Genomic DNA, 20,265 nt, shown 5'->3' on the forward strand with positions numbered 1-20,265 from the left:
AATAAACTAGATGCCAGGTTTATTCAAGGTACCAGGATAATGCATTGTTTTATGTGTCTAAGTGAAAGTACGGTGTTTTGCCCTTGGCGGGCTTCATTAACTTCTCTCAGAGCTTCTGAAAAAATGTGCAACATGTTTACTTTCTACTTACCAGATCGTCTCTCTAGGATACAGCCAATGTACAATGAATATCTTCTCCACGGAAAACTGCAAAGCATGTTGAAAGGGACATTGTACAAGTATAATTTAGACCAAAATTTAAGTTTTATAAAAATAACCTTTTGTAAACGCTAAGATCAATACAAACATTTACACATTTTAAAGAACAAAAATATCCAGTGGAAGCTTTTTACAAATAAATACCCTTCTTTGTAACATTACATCTTTTTTACTGCGTTAAGAACTTGTATGTGAAACTCACTAAAAATTAACCGTAAACAAAAGTAAAACTGACTAATTTATTTTAATTGTTCAAGCCAAGGGAAATGCAGAAACTAGACAAATAGTGTGAGTGGTAAGCTTTGAAATTATGTCTGTATTCACAGGTAGACAGTTCTGAATACAAGTCAAGAAAAGCTTTTTTTAAAAATCATGTTCAAAATTTTCAGACTTGGTTCCCTAAAGTTAGGTGCCTAAAGCCATATTTAGGCACCTCTGATTTTCAGAGCTATTGAGCATCTGCAGCTCCCAGCTGACTGCAGAGGAATGGCATAGACTTCTATGGGAACTGCAGATAGGCAGCACCTCCTAAAATCAGGCTACTTTTATTTTGGTGCCTAAATTTAAGCACCTGCTTTTTAAATGGAGTGTCCCTTTAAAACAAAGCATTTCATTTATAAAGAGACATATTGAGATAATAAAGAAGTCTTAAAAAAGTGCCCGCCCCCCATAACTGAACTATCAGAATGTGTACTAGCTTTGAGATACTACCTAATTTAGCAGAGTAGTAACTAGATATTGTCTCCAAAGAGATCTGGCCCAGTGATTTCTAATAATTTTAATAAACACGAGTAGTATGACACATACAAACCTTTAGAATTGTAGGAATAAAAATAGCTACTTTATCTGTAAAATCCTATATACTTTTACTGGCATGAGCAGGCTTTCTGACCACAGCTATCTAAAAGATAGAGTGGTCTTTGGGTACTATTTAGTTCCAAAAGGGCTATAAAAGGCAGATGGTCTCATTAGAAACAATTTATGCATATATATTTCTAGGAGTTGAACGCTGCCAGAACAGGTTTAGCTCTTTCACCATAGAGGAGGAAAATATCACCACTTGCAAATGTTTCCAGTTTGCAAAATAATGACCTATGCAAAGTAGCTAAGCAACTAATTACTCAAATACTAGAAGGTTATATGCCAATATTATCACATTGCTGGTCTCCTGGGCAAACAACTTCACATTCCTCAAACTGCCATATAGTGTCATTAGATTTTGCAGGAAAGGCCTTTCTTAATAGTGCAGCAGCAGCTCCAATACCCCTGTGCTTATGCCATCATTTCAACTATTATTTCCAATCTCCAAGTCAAATCACTTATTAATTAGAGAGGCAACTCCAGCAAACTCAATTACCCGCAGGCAGTTTCTTCCCAGATGTGAAGCCCCTCTTGGAAGCAGGCCATTGTGTTCCCAGCTGCAGGGAAGTGTTATGAACTTTTGTCTCTCTCGCTTCCCAGCTGACATCAATGGCCCCCAGAATCCACATGCCCAACCCCAGAAATATCTTTCCCAGCCCTGCCTCCCACATCTTCTCACTGTATTCCTTTCCCTGTCCCCGAACCTCAGCGAAGAGAATACATTGTCTTCTTGATTTAAAAATAAAATATATAAATTAGATGAGGGATTTTCTTCAAATGGCAGAGAGGGAAACTTCCTATGTACTAGAGGAGGAGTGTACAGTATGCATGTATCTATAGAAGGCATAGGGTATGGATGTGCTGGGTTTTATAGGGAACACATATTTAATTTTTCCCTCCAGTGGTCAGCAGAAGGGAACTTTCAACACTAAAGCACAGACCTCTACTAGCTGAGTTGAAGAAGTAATGCCATTAGCTGAGAACAGTACAGGGCTGTTCTCTGTGGGTTAGCAGCTAGAGGGGATGTAATGCATGTGCATGTATGAAGCATGTATATGTTCTCTATGTGGGGTACACATTTATGGGATGTAAAAGGAGCATGTGGAAAGGGGTGTATGGAGATTGTATGGGGAGCATATAGGGTGCCTGTGTTGTGTGTGGGAGGATTTGGATTACATATATGATAATGCTTTCTGATAAATATTGGATGTGTGCATGTGGTGCATATAGCATGTACTGACATGCCCGTGGGTGCACATGGAATATGGGGGTATGAAGAGTTCATATGAGGTTTGTGGGAGGGGGTATCTGCCTGTTTCATTCAGATGACCTGATCATGCTATCATGTTCTCAGGATTGTACTCCAGTCCAGACATTTCTCTGAGATAATGGTCAGATGAACAAATACACAAAAGCAAAAATGTCCTCAGTCCATATAGCTATAGAGGAATCTGTGTTTGCATTTACACCTGTAGCATCCTTAAAATAGATTGTCCTTTTATTAGGTAGTTATTACCATAGGCACCCATTGCTGTAATATGTAAGCACCACAATCGAACGTATTAATCCTTACAATACTCCCGGAAAGTAGGGATGTAATATTTATTGCTGTTTTACAGATGGGGAACTAACAAACTGACCCCAGGTCACACACACAAAGTCTGCAGCACCACAGGGACACAAACTCGGGTCCCTGAAGTGTGTGACAGGCATGCTAGCCACCAAACCATCTCACTAGCATGCATGCTAATAATGCACTATCTGACTAACAACAATATATTCCTGCCAGTCAAATTGGATTTCTCCCTGAGAAATGAACCACTGGTCACATGTTTACCTTATATTTGATCAGGAACAAATGTAAAACAAACAAACAAAGATACTTGCCAACTTCATAGATAGACAAAGAAACTGCTTTTGACTCAGTTTGACCCTCAGGACTGACCCTTAAGTTACACAATATGGCTTTGGTGGAAAAACATAGGGCATCATTAAAAATAAGCAGCTGTCTAAGAGAGAGCAAACAAGGGTGTAACCCCAACCATACTCTTTCCAATATATATGCCACTGACTGATCAACCCTTTTGGAACAATTCCCACATCCAGGACTCCCGCTAAACAACTCAAAGATAAAATGCCTACCGTATATCTATGAACTGGTTCATACTATCACTTGTTCAAGATGCTTTCCAAACAATGTGTGTGTTTTGGAGTCAGGGTGGGGGTCAGGGAGATGTGTGCTTGGGAGAGGCCCCACTGACCCCAGCCCTTTGGGAGATTAGAGGGATTTAGTCAGCTGAATGGCAATTTCCCCTAGAAAGCCCTCTCCAGAAATTTCTCCACCTCCTATTTCTATCCCTCACAGATCCGTCTCTTTATCAAAGCAGCTTTGCTGGCTCAGAATGTAACTCTGAGCTAGCAGCAGGGGCAGCTAAATCAACTTATCTAATTTATGTCAGGAGGGTTGTTGTGGGGAAAAGGGGGAGCTGTACTGGTCCCCTTGGAGCAGTCCAGAATTAGAGGGGTGCAAGGGTGGCCTTAAACCCACCAACTCCCTGGGCTCTACATTCTGTGGTGTACGTCCTGGAGGCCCAGAACAAAATCTCAGTGCAGATCTCTAGGGTAGATGAAGCCTGAATGTTTAGTGTCTTCTCAGCCAAAGCAGCGCATGTTCACTCCACCACAAAGCACCAGAGAATGAAAACTTAAACCCACACGAAAGCACGATCCATTCATATATCACTTCCTGGGCTCAACGACACCAACTTTCTGACCAATGCAGCAAGCAACTCTGCTGTCAACTGAAAAATGACCAAGACACTAGACATCTAAACAACCAAGAAACAAATACTAGGAAGACCAAATAAAAAACAATAACCTAGACTGCTACAGATCCCACATTAGCAGACTAGCCCATTGTAATAAAATGTGCAAAGGTACAAGACATTCTCACCAAATACAGAACCAGTGAACATAAACTAGAAATGGAAACTACAGAGAAACAAAGATGAGTAGTGACTACAACCAAAGGGATCAAGAGGAAACACCTTCTTCTCCACTGTCCAAATTGCATTATCAGGAATGACACAAGTCTGTTAATCAAAAAGTGATGAGGTAAAAATATCTAACCCTGGGCGGCGATAGAAGAGATCGGGGCAGCAGGTTTGTAGAAATTTTGGTGGTGCCCAGAATGCCCAGATCCCGCCCCCCCAAACTCCCCCCCCCCCCGGCCTGCCTAAGGCTCTATGAGGGAGTTTGGGTGGGGGAAGGAGGTCTGGAGTGCAGGCACTGGGCTGGGGCAGGGGACTGGGGTGCAGGAGGGGTGCAGGGTGCAGGCTCTGGGAAGGAGTTTGGGTGCAGAAGGCGGGAGAGGTTGGGCTCTGGGAAGAAGTTTGGGTTGGGGAGAGGGTCTGGAGTGCAGGCTCTGGTCTGGGGCAAGGGGTGGGTGTGCAGAAGGGGATGAGGGGTGCAGGCTCTGGGATAGAGTTTGGGTGCTGGGTGCAGGCTCCGGGCTGTGGGAGGGGGTAGGGGTACAGGATGGGGGGAGGGGTGCAGGCTCTGGGATGGAATTTGGGTGCAGGATCTGGGAGAGAGTTTAGGGGTGGAAGCGGGTGTTTGGGAAAGGGGTGGTGGGGTGTGATGCTTACCTGGGACTCCTAGGCAGGGCGGGCCAGGGAGCCTCCATGCGCTGCTACCCCCAGGCACTGCTCCCACAGCTTCCTATTGGCTGCAGGGGTGCTTGGGGCGGGAGCAGTGCACGTAGACACAAACTCATCCCACCTAGGGGCTTCAAGAGGGGGCCGGCAGCCAAGTGGAGCGACCAGAAGGAAGCCGCTCAGCTCTACTGCACTACTGGTGTTGGGTGAGGGCTCTGGGCCATTTTAAATCGCCTGGGGGACACGTTGGGGGGAGTGCCCGGGGGTGGAATGCAGGGCTGAGGGAGAGACCTGACCTCAAACATTGCTGGAGCTGAGTCCTGGGCCAGGAATATTCCTCGTTCCCAGGCACCACGGGCCCATAGAACTTGCCGCTTATGGATGAGATGGCATCATGCTCCCAGTGTGTAGCACCTCATCACTAGAAAGAGAATGGACAAATGGATACAAGGAATAAAACCCAAACAATGTGAATCCCCATCCTGTGCAGCTTGTATCTACCTCTAATAGGTAGCTGAGGGAGCTGATTCTTTTAGATTTCGTTCACATACTTGTACTGCCTCTGTGATCCTCTCTTGGTTCTGATTCCCAGACAGAGACCTGTGAGGTCTTGTCTTTCACTCACACTTTGGCAGGCCTTGCATCACTTGCCCTGGCAGGCCTGGGGTGGCAGGGATATGGTATGTCTGTATGTACCAGGGTCAGAGGGTCTGTGTGCTGGGCAGTGGGGGATGGGATGTGCATGTGCAGAGTACAGGTTGGTGTTTCTGTGATTATCTGTGTGTGGAGGGTATGTGTGTATTGGGAGGTATAGGGTGTCCGTGTTCCAAGGGTACAGGATGTGAGGGATGCAGGGGTACAGGATGTGCATGAGGGGTGTTTCTGGAGGTGTATGCATGGCGTATATGAGTGTATCGAGGTTGCAGAGGGTTTGGGCTTGAAGTACAAGGTGTATGTGCAAGTGGTATGGGAGTCACAGTGCAGGGGGTATGAGGTATGTGTCTGTGTGTGGGACTACAGAGTGTGTATGTGTGTGGGGATATGGGCTGTGTTTAGTGGGTACTGGGTATGAGTCTGTGGGGGGTATAGGGTGTGTTCAAGGGATACATAAGAACAAAAGAATGGCCATACTGGGTCTGACCAGTGGTCTGTCTAGCCCAGTATCCTGTCTTCTGAGAGTGGCCAGGGCCAGATGCCCCAGAGGGAATGAACAGAACAGGGCAATTATCTTGTGAGCCATTCTCATAGACTCATAGACTCGTAGGTCAGAAGGGAACAATATGATCATCTAGTCTGACCTCCTGCACAAAGCAGGCCACAGAACCCTACTCATCCACTTTTATAGCAACCCCTAACCCATGACTGAGTTATTGAAGTCCTCAAAATTGTGGATTGAAGACCTCAAGCTGCAGAGAATCCACCAGCACCCAATCCACCACCACCATTCTCAGTCATCCAGTCCCAGCTTCTGGCAGTCAGAAGTTTAAGGGCACCCAGAGCATGAGAGCTGCATCCTGACCATCTTGGCTAGTGGCCATCACCGGACCTATCCTCCAGGAACTTATCTACTGTAATTCTTTTTTTTAACCCAGTTATACTTTTGACAACAAATCCCACAAGTTGACTATGTGTTGTGTGAAGAAGTACTTCCTTATATTAGTTTTAAACCTGATGCCTTTTAATTTTATGGGATGACCCCTGGTTCCTGTGTTATGTGTAGGGATAAATAACACTTCCTTAGTCACTTTCTTCATTCCATTCATGATTTTATAGATGTCTATCATATTCCCCCTTAGTTCTCTCTTTTCTAAAATGAACACTCCCAGTCTTTTTAATCTCTGCTCATACAGAAGCTGTTTCATACCCCTAATAATTTTTGTTGCCCTTCTCTCTATCTTTCCCAATTCGAAAATATCTTTTTTGAGATGGGCGACCAGAAAAGCATGCCATATTCCAGGTGGGGATTTGTACAGTGATATTTGATATTTTCTGTCATATTATCTATCCCTTTACTAGTGGTTCCTAACATTGTTAGATTTTTTGACTGCTGCTGGACATTGAGATGTTTTCAGAGAACAATCCACTATGACACCAAGATCTTTCTCAAGTGGTAACAGCTAATTTAGAACCCATCATTTTGTATGCATAGTTGGGATTATGTTTTCCTATGTTCATTTCCTCTCACTTGTCAACACTGAATTCCATCTGCCATTTTGTTCTCCAGTCACCCAGTTTAGTGAGATCCCTTTGTAACTATTCCCAGTCATCTTTGGACTTAACTTTCTTGAGTAATTTTGTATTGTCTACAAATTTTGCCACCTCACTCCTTTTCCAAGATCAGTTATGAATATATTGAACAGCACAGGTCCCAGTACAGATTCTTATGGGACCCCACTATTTACACCTCTCCAGTTTGAAAACTTAGCATTCATTCCTACCCTTTGTTTCCTATCTTTTTTACCAGTTACTGATCCATGAGAGGACTTACCCTCTATGACTGCTTACTTTGCTTAAGAGTCTTTGATGAGGGATCTAGTCTAAGGCTTTCTGAAAGTCCAAGTACACTTTGTCAACTAGATCACCCTTATCCACATGCTTGTTGATACCCTTAAATAATTCTAATAGAGTGGTGAGGCATGATTTCCCTCTACAAAAACTGTGTTGACTCTTCCCCAGCATATCGAGTTCATCTATGTCTGATAATTCTATACTTTAGTATAGTTTCAACCAATTTGCCTGGCATTGAAATTAGGTGTACCAGCCAATAATTTCCAAAATCACATCTGGAGCCTTAAAAAAAACAAAAAAAACCCACAACCCCCCAAAACACATTACCTTAGCTATCCTCCAGTAATCTGGTACAGAGGCTGATTTAAACGATAGGTTACATACCATTGATTGTTTGGCAGGCTTCCTGATTCTGAAGTCCTTAATTTTTTATTTTTTGTGTTGTTAGTTTTAGTATCTTTTTCTAAATGCTTTTCAAATTCTTCTTTGCACTGCCTAATTATACCTTTACACTTGACCTGCCAGAGTGCATGCTCCTTACTATTTTCCTCAGTAGGATTTGACTTCCATATTTTAAAGGATGCCCTTTTGCCTCTAACTGCCTCTTTTACTCTGTTGTTAAGTCATAGTGGTATTTTTTGGTCCTCTTACTGTGTTTTTTTTGATTTGGGGGCATATATTTAGTTTGAGCCTCTATTATAGCGCTTTTAAATAGTTTCCATGCAGCTTGCAAGCATTTCACTCTTATGACTGTTCTTTTTAATTTCCATTTAACTAGCTTCCTCGTTTTTGTGTAATTCCCCTTTTTGAAGATAAAAGCTACTGGTGGGTTCTTTAGTATTCCCCCTCCCTACAAGGATGTACATTTAATTACATCACGGACACTGTTACTGATTGATTTAGCTATATTCACCTCCTGGACCAGTCCCTGTGCTCCATTTAAGATTAAATCAAGAACTGCTTCTCCCATGGCTTCCAGGTGTAGTTCCTCCTTTCCCAAAAAGTTCTCCAGTTCCCAATAAACCTAAATCCTTCCAGTACCATTGTCTCATCCATGCATTGAGACCTGTAGTCTGCCAGTCTAACTGGCCCTGTTCATGGAACAGACAGCATTTCAGAGAATGCTATCATGAAAGTCCTGGACTTTAATCTCTTATCTAGCAGTCTAAATTTGGCCTCCAGGACCTCTCTCCTATCTTTCCCTATGTGATTGTTATCTACATGTACCAGAACACAGGCTCCTCTCCAGTGCTGCACATAAATCTATCTAGATGTCTCAAGAAGCCCACTACCTTTACACCTGGCAGGCAATTCACCATGTGGTTCTCTTGGTCATCACCAATCCAAATATCTATATTTCTAATGATAAAATCTCCCATTCCTATTACTTGTCTCTTCCTAATAACTGGGGTCCCCTCCCCTGGAAGGGTATCCTCTGTGCAGGAGGATTCCAGGACATTATCTGGAAGGAGGGTCCCAACTATGGCAGCATTGCCCTCCACTCCAGCTTGATTTTTCTTCCCCAAGACATTCCTCCTCCTCAACAGCACTAAAGCTGTCAGACTGGGTGTGGGTCCGTTCTTCTATGTCCTGGAAAGTCTTTACTAAGTATCTCTCTGTCTCCCCTAGCTCCTCCAATTCAGCCACTCTGGTCTCAGGAGCCCATACTACATCACAGAGTCATGAGTTGCTTGCATCAAATGCACACATATGTCACCTGCCCACAACAGAGGTAATCATACATGCTGCATTGACTGCAATAAACTGGATAGTCACCACTCTGCTGCTGGACTTCTGCCTCCTTTTTTACTCTTGCAGAGTTTGTTTGATTGTTCTTTGTTTTTTTCAGGGTTACTGGCATTATGGCCTAAGTGTGTTCAGGGCCGGCGCTTCCATTAGGCGACCCTAGGCGGTTGCCTACGGTGCCAGGATTTGGGTGCGGCATTTTGTGCGCTCCCCACGGGGCGCACGGGAGCTTCCGCTTCTGCTCCCGTCGCGCCGCCAAAGAAGGACTTCTGCCGATGTGCTGCGGAAAACAGCGGCAGGCAATTGAGCAGCTCAATGACTGCCGCTGTTGCCTGCGGCACTTCGGCGGAGGGTCCTTCTTCGGCAGGGCGATGGGAGTGGAACCGGAAGCTCCCGCGCTCCCCGTAGGGAGCGCACAAAATGCCACCCCCTGAATTTTGCCTAGGGCGCCAGAAACCCTGACGCCGCTCCTGAGTGTATTAGGTGTACATGGTGCTCCCGCTCCCTAAACATCCGATCTCCTGCTCCTGTTCCCTTGCTTCTCTGTTTTCCATGTGTGTGTGTGTGTCGTCAGGGCTGGTGCAACCATTTAGGCGACCTAGGTGGTTGCCTAGGATGCTCGCATTTGGGGGGGGCGCCATTTTCTTCGGCAGCGACCACGGCAGCCAGATCTTCAGCCGCCTCGATCGCTGCCGGCATTTAGACGGAGGGAGCTGGGGCAGGGGAGCATGGGGAGAGCCGCCTGCAGCAAGTAAGGAAGAAGTGAAGCAGCCATGCCGTACTTGGGGAGGAAGCAGGGCAGGGGTGAGCTGCTTCACTTCTCCTGCCTCTCAGGCTTGCGGCGCCGATCAGCTTAGGCACCGCAAGCCTGGGAGGTGGGAGAAGTGAAGCAGTGAAGGCATGCTTGGGGTGCTCGTGCTTCTGTGCGGAGCAGGGGTGAGCTGGGGCTGTGAGGGGTGCCTCAGGGTGGAGGGTGGGGAGAGGGGAGCTTGCGGCGCCGATCAGCTTAGGCGCCACAAGCCTGGTAGGCAGGAGAAGTGAAGCAGTGAAGGCGTGCTCGGGGTGCTCGTGCGTGAAGTAGGGGTGAGCTGGGGCGGTGGGGGCTGCCTGAGGGCAGAGAATGGGGAGCTGCCGCAAGGGAGGTGCCTCAGGGCAGAGGGAGGGAGCTGGTGCGGGGGGAGGGGCTCAGGGTGGGGCCACAGCGGGGAGGAGGGTGCAAGGTGGAAGTTTCGCCTAGGGCACGAAACATCCTTGCACCGGCCCTGTGTGTCGTGTACCGGATGCTCACAAAAGGCACAGATGGAGATGGCACCCTGGCAGGGACTGTTATTAACTTTTATCCCTGCACAGGGCTCAGGCTGCGCCTGCTGTCCAGGCACCAGGGAGATGGGCGCAGGGTGTGCAGAGCCAGAGGGGTAAGGAGCGGCAGAGGGCAGAGTGTGCACAGAACAGGGGGGCAGCTACAGAGTGTCCATTGGGGAGCTAGGTGTGTGTCTGTGGGGAGGTACAGCTCTGTGGGGGAGGGCATGAGGTGTTTGTGGGGGCCCAGGGGTGTTGTGGGGGGTGTCTGTCAGGTGTACAAGGCGTGTTTGGGGGGAGTGGCTGTGGCTGTGAGGGTGTCTGTGAGGGGATGCCTGGGGCGTGTTTATGGGAGCTGTCTGTGGGGATGTGTTGTGGGGGGTACGCGGTGTGTCTGGGAAAGGCTCAGATGCGGGGGCCCGGAGCCGGCTGCGCGCGGTGAACGCGAGGGCTCGTGGCGCGGGCGGCAGCACCTTCCTCCTCCTCCAGCTGCAGCCGGGCTGGGCGCGTGACGGTGTCGGCTCCCACCCCCTGGAGCGCCCGCCGCCACCTCCTCCGCTGCACCAGAGCCAGCCCCGCCCGCGGGCCGGCTGCACGCGCTTTCCGTCCGGCTGCTGCCGCGCGCTCGCTCAGCCCGCTGCAGCGCCTAAAGGGTTAATTCCCCCCCCCCCTCCCCCAGGAGAAGAGGGGGCACGGACCCTGCTCTGTGCATGCCCTGCCCTCTACAGTTCCTTACCTCCCTGGCTCTGTGCACATCCTGAGCCCATCTCCCTGGTGCCTGGGCAGCAGGCGCAGGCTGAGCTCTGCAGGGATAAAGTTAATAACATTGGTCCCTGCCAGGGCGCCATCTCTACCAGTACAGTTGCTCTGCCAGGCGACGGGGCACCCCCCTTCCCCGCCCTGGTGCTTCACTGACTCAGCTCAGAGGGGGGCTATTTTTCCTTAATTGCAGTAGCACCAGTCTCAGATGTTCAAAAATCACGAATCAAGACCCTCCCCAATCATAAACTTGATGAAAAATCACGAGATTTGAAAAAAAAAAAAAAGTAATGAATTGTGGGGTTCCTTCAATTTGTTCTTTGAGTCCTGAGCTGTTGCACTGCACTTGTCAAATTTTCAAGCTTTTTTCAGTCATGGGGGCCAGACAATTTTGTTCATGAATGCTGAGGCTTTAGGGACAACGCCAAATATCACAATACTTAGCACTACTGCCACTGCCAGCTCTGGAAGCTTCCCATATCCTCCAGTAATAACGGCTCTATTTCTGTTCATCTACTTATACTGCCCTCTTCACCTTAGTGTCTGTGCTTACATTAATTCTCACAGCTGCCCCGTTTCCAAAATGCCAAAGTATTAGACCCCTTTTGCTGATGGGGATCTGAGGGCATATCTACACAGCAACTAGACACCCACAGCTAGCCCATGCTAGCCGACTTGGGCTAGTGGGGCTAAGGCTGCGGGTCTGTTTTCTTGTTGTGTAGACTTCCCTTCTGTGCTGGAACCTAGGCTCTAGAACCCTGTGAGGTGGGAGGATCCCAGAGCTTGGGCTCTAGCCCAAGACCAGAAGTCCACACAGCCATAAATCCAGGGTATAGATATACCCTGAGGCTTGGAAAGATGAAGGGCTAGGTCTACAAAGGGAATTAAGCATTGCAGTACTCCATGGGAGAATGCCTATTTTGAGAATGCTGTGGGGGATTAGGTGTGAGTGAGGTTGCAGAGCAGCTTGTTAGCTGTGTGGCAGAATTGGGTGGGTTTGGACATGCCCTCTGGCAGAAATTTAGGCACCTAGAGTATTAGGTGGCAATAGAGTGGTGGTTGTGAGAATGTCAGTCGTGCCTAAATTCAATTTAGGGCTGCATCCACAAAGGGCTAAATATTGCATTTAGACACCTTTGTATGTTTGTGGTTCTGCCCTAACTGATTTGTCCAAACTATTGGCCAGAGATGGGAATTAAACTCAATTTTTTTAGGGGCCTATAGCAATGTTTTAAGCACAAGACTATCATTCCTCTCCTTATGTTTATGCAGACCCATATGCTGTGTAACTCAGCTAAAGACAATGGTGTTGCACAGATATCATGAAAGGTGTACATTTGGCCTTGAGATTATTTAGTGATGATGATGATGATGTGTGGGAAGGAAAGAATTCAGCTTGATTTTCTAATTCCAGGGTGAGTTTGCAGGGGTACAGCATGGAACCACTACATAAATCCTTCAAGTATTAGGAAAGTAGTAATATATGACCATTTTTTGAGTGGATAAACTGAGGCACACAGCAGTTGCATAAGTAGTTCAAAGTCATTGGAAACGTATGGCAGAGCTGGGAATAGAGACCGTTGTTCTGCACTCTCAGCCCTGTGTTTTAGCAAAAAGACCTGAATTAATGTCATCATCTTTGTTCCATGCTCTAAAACAATACACTATTATAAACGCTGCAGTAACATGTCACACTGTACACTTAATCACACAATCATCTTCCATCACTGTCCATGGCTCTATCGTGAGGATCCAGGAGCGGCGCCAGGGTTTTTGGCGCCCTAGGCAGGGGTCCTTCCACGCTCCCGGCAATTCTGCAGCGGGGGGAGGGTCCTTCTGCGTTCCCGGTCTTCAGGGCACTTCGGCAGCGGGTCCCGGAGTGAGTGAAGGATCCGCTGCAGAATTGCCGCTGCCGACCCAGAGCGCAGAAGAACCCTCAGCCGCCGAATTGCCGCCCTCCCAGATCCTGGTGCCCTAGGCGACTGCCTAGGTCACCTAAATGGAAGTGCCGGCCCTGAGAGGATCCACAAACAACATGGTTAGTGTGTCATTTAATGCACTGCTGCTAGATCGCTGCACATCTTGCAGCAGTTCATAGTATGCTTGACATTTTGCAGGCATTTGATTTCAATGCACACTTTGCAAGAAGGGAAGAAACATGAAGGAACAGAACACAGTTTTATGTGTGGAGTATTAAGGGGAAGTGAGGACAGCAGGTCCAAAAATTCCAGTTTTTGTAGCCCATTTAGCTTCTCTCTTTAGGGCTTGTTTGAAATCCTCCCACAGAAAGATGTCTGCCCAGAAACTTCAGCGTCACACACAAATAAAAGCTATTGCATATCCTTCTCTCAGATTGTAAAATATGTGTGTAGATAACAGCACCTAGAAAGTTTTTCATCTTTTTAAATGGGTGCACAAAGTACACAGGAAAAAACCTTTTTTTAATGTTGAATCTGAAAGTTGGTTCTCTGGTAAATTAAAAAAAAAACATTCCTTTTACTATCACTTTGAGAACTGCTGCCAAAAGAAAAGCAGGTAAAGGCTTTCACTTGTCTAGTGTGTTGATCTTTACAACTCATGAGTTCAACACTAATGAGTTATGGGTTGGCCCACGAAAACATAATATGTAAATTAGGAATTTAATGATGTGTAAGATTAAAAGCTGTGCAGGGTTGCATTTATTTAAGGCTGCCATCTTGTGTTCAAAGAGGAATTACTTTATCAGACAATGTCCCTTTCACTAGATTTAAATTGATTCCGTTATGCATGTTATGGAGGATACTCAAATGCCCGAGAGTGCTGGCTGATAATATTTCCCACTGCATGTCCTCTCTGTTCCTTTCTTAGCTGCCTCACATAAGCAAAACATACTGTAAGGGTATGGCTACGCTTACAGCTATACAGCGCTGGGAGTTACAGCTGTCTTCGTACAGCTGTGTAGGGACAGCGCTGCAGTGTGGCCACACTGACAGCTACCAGCGCTGCAGTGTGGCCACATTTGCAGCATTTGCAGCGCTGTTGGGAGTGGTGCATTATGGGCAGCTATCCCACAGAGCACCGCGTCCCATTTTGGCAATGTGGGTTGTGGGAAGGGGACGGAAGGGTGCAGGTCATTCCGCTTCCTGTCCCAACTCCCCGTGGTGCATTGCTTCACATCCCAGCAGTCACTGTTTTTCCATCCACTTTTGGTGCCATTGTGAGTCTCCCAACGGTTTCTGTGCAGCGCGATTTCTGTGGGAAATGGAGCCTGAGCTGCTGAGGACTTTGCTGATGAGTGTCGCCAGCACATCACATTTGGCAGTTGAGCTATTCCTTCAGCTCCAAAGTGACAGTGAGGAGTCCGACGATGATATCGAGTCGCCTGACGCGTGTGACACTAAATTGCTTGTGGCATTCACAGAAATGCTCGGCATCGTGGAACGCCACTTTTGGGCTCGGGAAACAAGCACTGAGTGGTGGGATCACAGCGTCATGGAAGTCTGGGATGACAATTAGTGGCTGCAGAATTTTCGGATGAGAAAAGCCACTTTCATGGGACTGTGTGCTGAGCTCGCCCCACTCTGTGACGCGAGGACACGAGATTGAGAGCTGCCCTGCCAGTGGAGAAGCGGGTGGCTATTGCAATCTGGAAGCTGGCAACTCCAGACAGCTACCGATCGGTCGCGAACCAGTTTGAAGTGGGAAAGTCGACCGCTGGAATCGTGTTGATGCAAGTTTGCAGGGCCATTAATCGCATCCTGCTAAGAAGAACCATGACTCTGGGGAATGTGCAGGACATTCTGGATGGCTTGCACAAATGGGTTTCCCTAACAGTGGAGGGGCGATAGATAGGACGCATATTCCTATTCCGGCACCACCCCACCTAGCATCCGAGTACATTAATCAGAAGGGGTATTTCTCTATGGTTCTCCAGGCGCTTGTGGATCACCGTGGGCATTTCATTGACATTAACACAGGCTGGCCTGGAAAGGTGCATGATGCACGCATCTTTCGGAACAGTGGCATGTTCAGGAAGCTGCAGGCAGGGACTTTTTTCCCAGACAGGAAGATCACAGTGGGGGACGTCGAAATGCCCATTGTGATCCTTGGAGACCCCGCTTACCCGTTAATGCCTTGGCTCATGAAACCATACACAGGGAAGCTTGACAGGAGCAAGGACCGGTTCAACTACAGGCTGAGCCGGTGCCGAATGACTGTGGAGTGTGCTTTTGGCCGTTTAAAAGGGCGCTGGCGATCTCTGTATGGGAAGCTAGACTTGGGGGAAAGCAGCATCCCTGCGGTTATATCTGCGTGCTGTACCCTCCATAATATTTGTGAAGGGAAGGGTGAAAGATTCAGTCAGGCATGGACCTCCGAGGTTCAACACCTGGAGGCTGAATTTGCACAGCCAGAGAGCAGGGCTACTAGAGAGGCCCAGCACAGGGCTACAAGGATTAGGGATGCCTTGAGGGAGGAATTTGAGGCTGAAAACCAACAGTAATGTTTGGTGCCTTGCACGGGAGTGAAGTGCAGTGGTTACAATGTTAGTAGGAATCTGTTTTTCCTAAGCTGATTTGCAGTGCCTGTTTCTTTCCTGGGCTAAGGTATCTTTGACTTTCTGCAATAATAAAGACTGTTTTCAAAGCCAAGAATTCATTTATTGAAAAGAAAATAACTTTATTGACAGACACACAACATTTTGGGAACCTAAAAGGGCAGGGGGGTGTGGTGGGGAACTGTACAGTCACAGGTTTGAATATGTCCTGTCTGGAGTGCTGTGCAATGACTGCTGCACTTCAGGATGCCTATACTGCATGGTGATGTGGGTTGAGTGCAGAGCGTAAGGGTCGTAGTTCTCAGGGCTGGTTGGTGAACGTACAGGTGTTGGGAGCAGCTGGTGGTGGTAAGGATCTGGATGCTGGGGAAGGGGGTTTGGAGCTGACATTGGGGCACAAGGGAAAGAGCTTTGGGATGAGGTGGGGGGTGGCATGGTAGTGTTCTGCCTGCATTGCTACGAGTGACTGGATAGAGTCCACTTGGCGTGCCAGGATGCTTATCAGCTGTTTTGTGCTTTTCTTCTTAGCCCCTGCGTTTCTCTGGCAGATCCTGCTTTCCCTTTCCCTCCAGTCCTGCAGTTTTTTACTCTCTCTGGCAGAGTGATCCATAACTGCTTTCAACATGTCTTCTTTGCTTTTTCGCGGCTTCTTCCTGAGGTTTTGTAGCCTCTGAGTAGTGGATGATATGTGCAGTTGAGTAGTCAAGGACACTTTTGGAAAGGCAAAAATGGCAACAGTTAACAGAGGCTGCATTGTTCATAATCTCACCCAGTTATTCCCACACAGTGAAGGAGTTTACAGTCTTCACTTTAGCATACTTTCCCCATATCAAACAAAGTGCACATAACCCACAGGAGCCACGAAATGGTGAGTAAGGGAGATTGCGCATTGGGGAAAGCAAACTGCTGCAGGGAGCACCTACAGTGAACAGTCTCCCAACATTTTCCACAGGAGTTAATCCTGGAAGCTATTTCGCTGCTGCAGGTCACCTGGGAAGGGGGAATGATTGCTTCAGGGCTGTGCTGGGGTTTCTGTGTGTTGGGGAAAGCAAAATGCTGCAGGGAACACCTACAGTGAACAGTCTCCCAACATTTTCCACAGGAGTTAATCCTGGAAGATATCTCGCTGCTGCGGGTCACCTGGGAAGAGTGGGAGGGTCTTCTACAGCAATGCGGATTCTGCCCTGGCCCCTATGCAGCTTGCCTGTGTGTAGCAATGATCCCCCCACCCCTCACTGCACAGTGGTGTGGATGCATTAGCCTGACTGGGACAAAGACCACAGTGGCTCTCCCTATAAACTTGCGCAAGCGCATTGCCCTTGCTTTGGCTGAAACTTTTGAAGAGATTACTGAGGCCGATTACCAAGATGTGATAGACCACTTCAATGGGCTATTCCACATCTAGGCATGCATGCATGCAGCCCTAACCCTCCCTCCTCTCCCGAAACATTTCCATCCTGAAAATAAAAGTCGCTTACCGGGAACCCACTCCTCTGCTTGTCCTTCACCAAGTACCGGCTGCTGTGACTGGCTACCTTCCTCCTGGCTTGAGAAGAGCTCCTGGCTGCATGCCTCCTGGGACTCCAGAGTGTCTCCCTCCACCCCGGTACCCTCACTCTTGGTTTCCTCCCCCTCCTCCCCCTTCCCCTCCTCTCTCCCCTTCTCCCCCCGCTCTGAAGTGTCCATCGTGGTCGTCCGATTGGCAGTGGAGTCACCCCCAAGTATCGCATCCAGCTCCTTGTAAAAATGGCAGGTCGTGGGGGCAGCACTGGAGCAGCAGTTTCCCTCGAGGGCTTTGCAGTAGGCACTCTGCAGCTCCTTCACTTTAACCCTGCACTGCACCGCATCCCGGTCATGGCCCCTTTCCAGCATGGACTTTGAGATCTGCCCATAGGTATCGTAATTCCTATGGCTGGAGCACAGCTGTGACTGCACAGCTTCCTCACCTCAAACACTGATGAGGTCCAGCAACTCGCCACTGCTCCATGCTGGGGCTCGTTTGGCTCGTGGAGGCACAGTCACTTGGAAAGATTCTGATTGCACTCCACACCTGGCTGAGCAAATAGGAAGGGGCATTTAAAGGGCGGGGCACCTGAGGTCAGGGCAGTAGAGTGCAAACTGATGACCAGAGTGGCTGAACAGGTATTCTGGGATACCTCAGAATACTCTGGAGGCCAATTACAGCACTTTTGGTCGCCACACTGGCGGAGCAGCGCTGCATCACCAGCGCTGCAATCGTTATTCCCCAGGCAGAGCAGGAGTACAGCCAACGCTGCAGCCAGGGAGATGCAGCACTGTATGTGCCTTGCAAGCGTGGACAGTGAGTAAGTTGCAGTGCTCTAAACCCACAACCAGCGCTGCAACTCTCCAGTGTAGCCATACCCTAAGAGTGTTAATGGCTTCACCATAACTTGCAAAGGAATAGACTACGGGGATCTTTTTGCCCATGAGTTTGCACAAAGGAAAGTCAAGATCTTATACAAGAGATGTAGACAAGAAATGCAAAAATTACATTTGTTTTCCACATTTTACTTTGTTTCCAGGTGTACAGTTGCTAACTCTTCCCAAACCCCAAAAGTACAGTCCCCTCCAAACAAACTAGGTAAACCTATAGGCTAGAACTATACACCTCTACGTTAATCACTGTGATGCATTTGAAGTTCTAGCTTTATACAGGGTGACATCATAGCATCATTTGGTAAACCAGAAATCCTAGTTCTTGAGCCATTTTTTGCTGACTTGGGTAACCGACGTGAATTCATTTGGCACTGAGTCAAGCAGGTGTGCTCTAACGGAGATGGTGAAGGGAACCTGTGTGGGAAGAACTAGAGATATTCTGTAAGCCTGGAGGAAAGTGGGATTACAGTTTCAGGTTACATAACTCCTCCTTGATACAACAAAGAAAAAGAAGGATGATGGGTGGGTGTCCACTTTATCTGTACGGACATGCTGGAGAATGACTCTAGTCTGATCTGAGACTACATATGTAGCAAAGTTTTAAATACAAGCAAGGATGGGTTTACTATAAAAGTGATTTTAATAGCTGTCTTGGAAGATTTTCATATGGCTTGTCTTAAATTGTAATATCTTTGGAGCAGGGACCATGTCTTCATAGGTATTTTTACAGGGCCTAGCACAATAGAGCTCTACAGTTAGAGGCGGCTCCAGGCCCCAGTATGCCAACCACGTGCTTGGGGAAGCATGCCGTGGGGGGCGCTCTGCTGGTCGCCAGGAGGGCGGCAGGCAGGGTGCCTTTGGCTGCTTGCCTGCGGAGGGTCCACTGGTCCCACGGCTCCAGCGAAGCCGCGGGACCAGCGGATTCTCACAGGCACGCTTGCAGGAGCTCGACTGGAGCCGCGGGACCAGCAACCGACAGAGCGCCTCCTGCGGCATGCCGCCATGCTTGGGGCGGCGAAATGTCTAGAACCGCCCCTGTCTACAGTCTCTGGGCACTATTTTAATAGAAATATTAAATGAGGCACGTATGCATATATATATGTCCCCCATTTAATATTTCTACTGAAATAGTGTGTTTGTGCAGTGCTGAGAATGTGTGAAGCCCTTTATATATATATATACACACACTTTCCATATATAATATGTTCATATAGTTCATACTACTGTTTATTTTTATAACCTACTATTATTTTTACTTTGTAGTTCTAAGTGTTACAGATTTCAAAAGTTTTATTCTTATTTCTATAACCTTGTGACTGTTGTTTTACAGGAAATCTTATGTGGGAGAGTTTAGGCTAAAAAGCCCTTGATACCATTGTTATTACTTATTTGTATTATGTTAGTGGCCCCAGCCAAGAGTCCCCACACCTGCTCGGCACTGTACAAAGACACTAATCTGTTACAGTTAACACAGCATGCTGGTAAGGGGGTCAGAGAGGCAACACTTTGCCTTGAGTAGCTTATACAAAGAAGAGATTTGGTGGTAAGGTAAATAAGTTTAGATTACGGCCCCTGGGAAAAAGCTCCAATAGTTGCTGTGTTTGTGTTTAGCTAGAAGAAGCTGGTCCCAACACCTATGACATATAAAAGACAGAGATAACCAAAACATTCCATCTGATTTTCTTTTGCTATCTCCTAAAGGTATCCATCGGAAATTTAAGGAGAAGTAAACACATCTCATGGACAGAGGTCATCCACTCCACTTGCAAGAAGAGTGTGAAATCCTGTTCTGAAGCTGCAAGCCAAGACACTTTCTGCACTTTAGTCATTGACTGGGCACCTCTCCCAATGCCAGTGTGTGTGATTGTAGCACCATTGCATCTTTTTAACAGGATGCAACTATTTAGCATGTTTCTGGTTGATATTTTTACAGCAGAGGCTTCTGCCATGAGCTCCAGACAATTTACGTAGAATAATAAAAGCTCCTCTCAGGATCACTTTGAGCTCTTCAGTCTAACAAATTGGCATATGACTGTCATCAAATCTGGGGAGAACTCAAGTGTCACAGCTGAGTCCAAGGCTTCCATTTGGTTCAAGCACCAGCGCAAATTACAGAATTCTTCCTTGTTTACTGATGGCAGGGATGTTTGATGATCATAATGCTGTGAGATCCTTCCCTGTCGGTCTTTGCTCACAGAATATTACAGTTCCATGGCTGTGTAGGAGCAGAAACATGACAAGGTTTCCTTCACATGTGGAACTGTTTTGATGTTTCATAGATAATGT

The 20,265-nt window shown here is 47.4% G+C and overlaps 1 long non-coding RNA gene across 1 annotated transcript; it reads right to left on the minus strand.

Annotated features, from left to right (window-relative positions):
* Positions 1–15,679: 15,679 nt before the first annotated feature.
* On the minus strand, positions 15,680–17,227 carry LOC142045806 (uncharacterized). The gene is made up of 2 exons (XR_012654679.1): positions 17,061–17,227; positions 15,680–16,293 (listed from the first exon to the last, which is right to left on the minus strand). It is a non-coding gene; the product is annotated as an uncharacterized LOC142045806 (long non-coding RNA).
* Between the last annotated feature and the right edge of the window lie 3,038 nt (positions 17,228–20,265).

Source organism: Chelonoidis abingdonii, chromosome 1, assembly GCF_003597395.2.
Source record: "Chelonoidis abingdonii isolate Lonesome George chromosome 1, CheloAbing_2.0, whole genome shotgun sequence".
Taxonomy (NCBI): domain Eukaryota; kingdom Metazoa; phylum Chordata; order Testudines; family Testudinidae; genus Chelonoidis; species Chelonoidis abingdonii.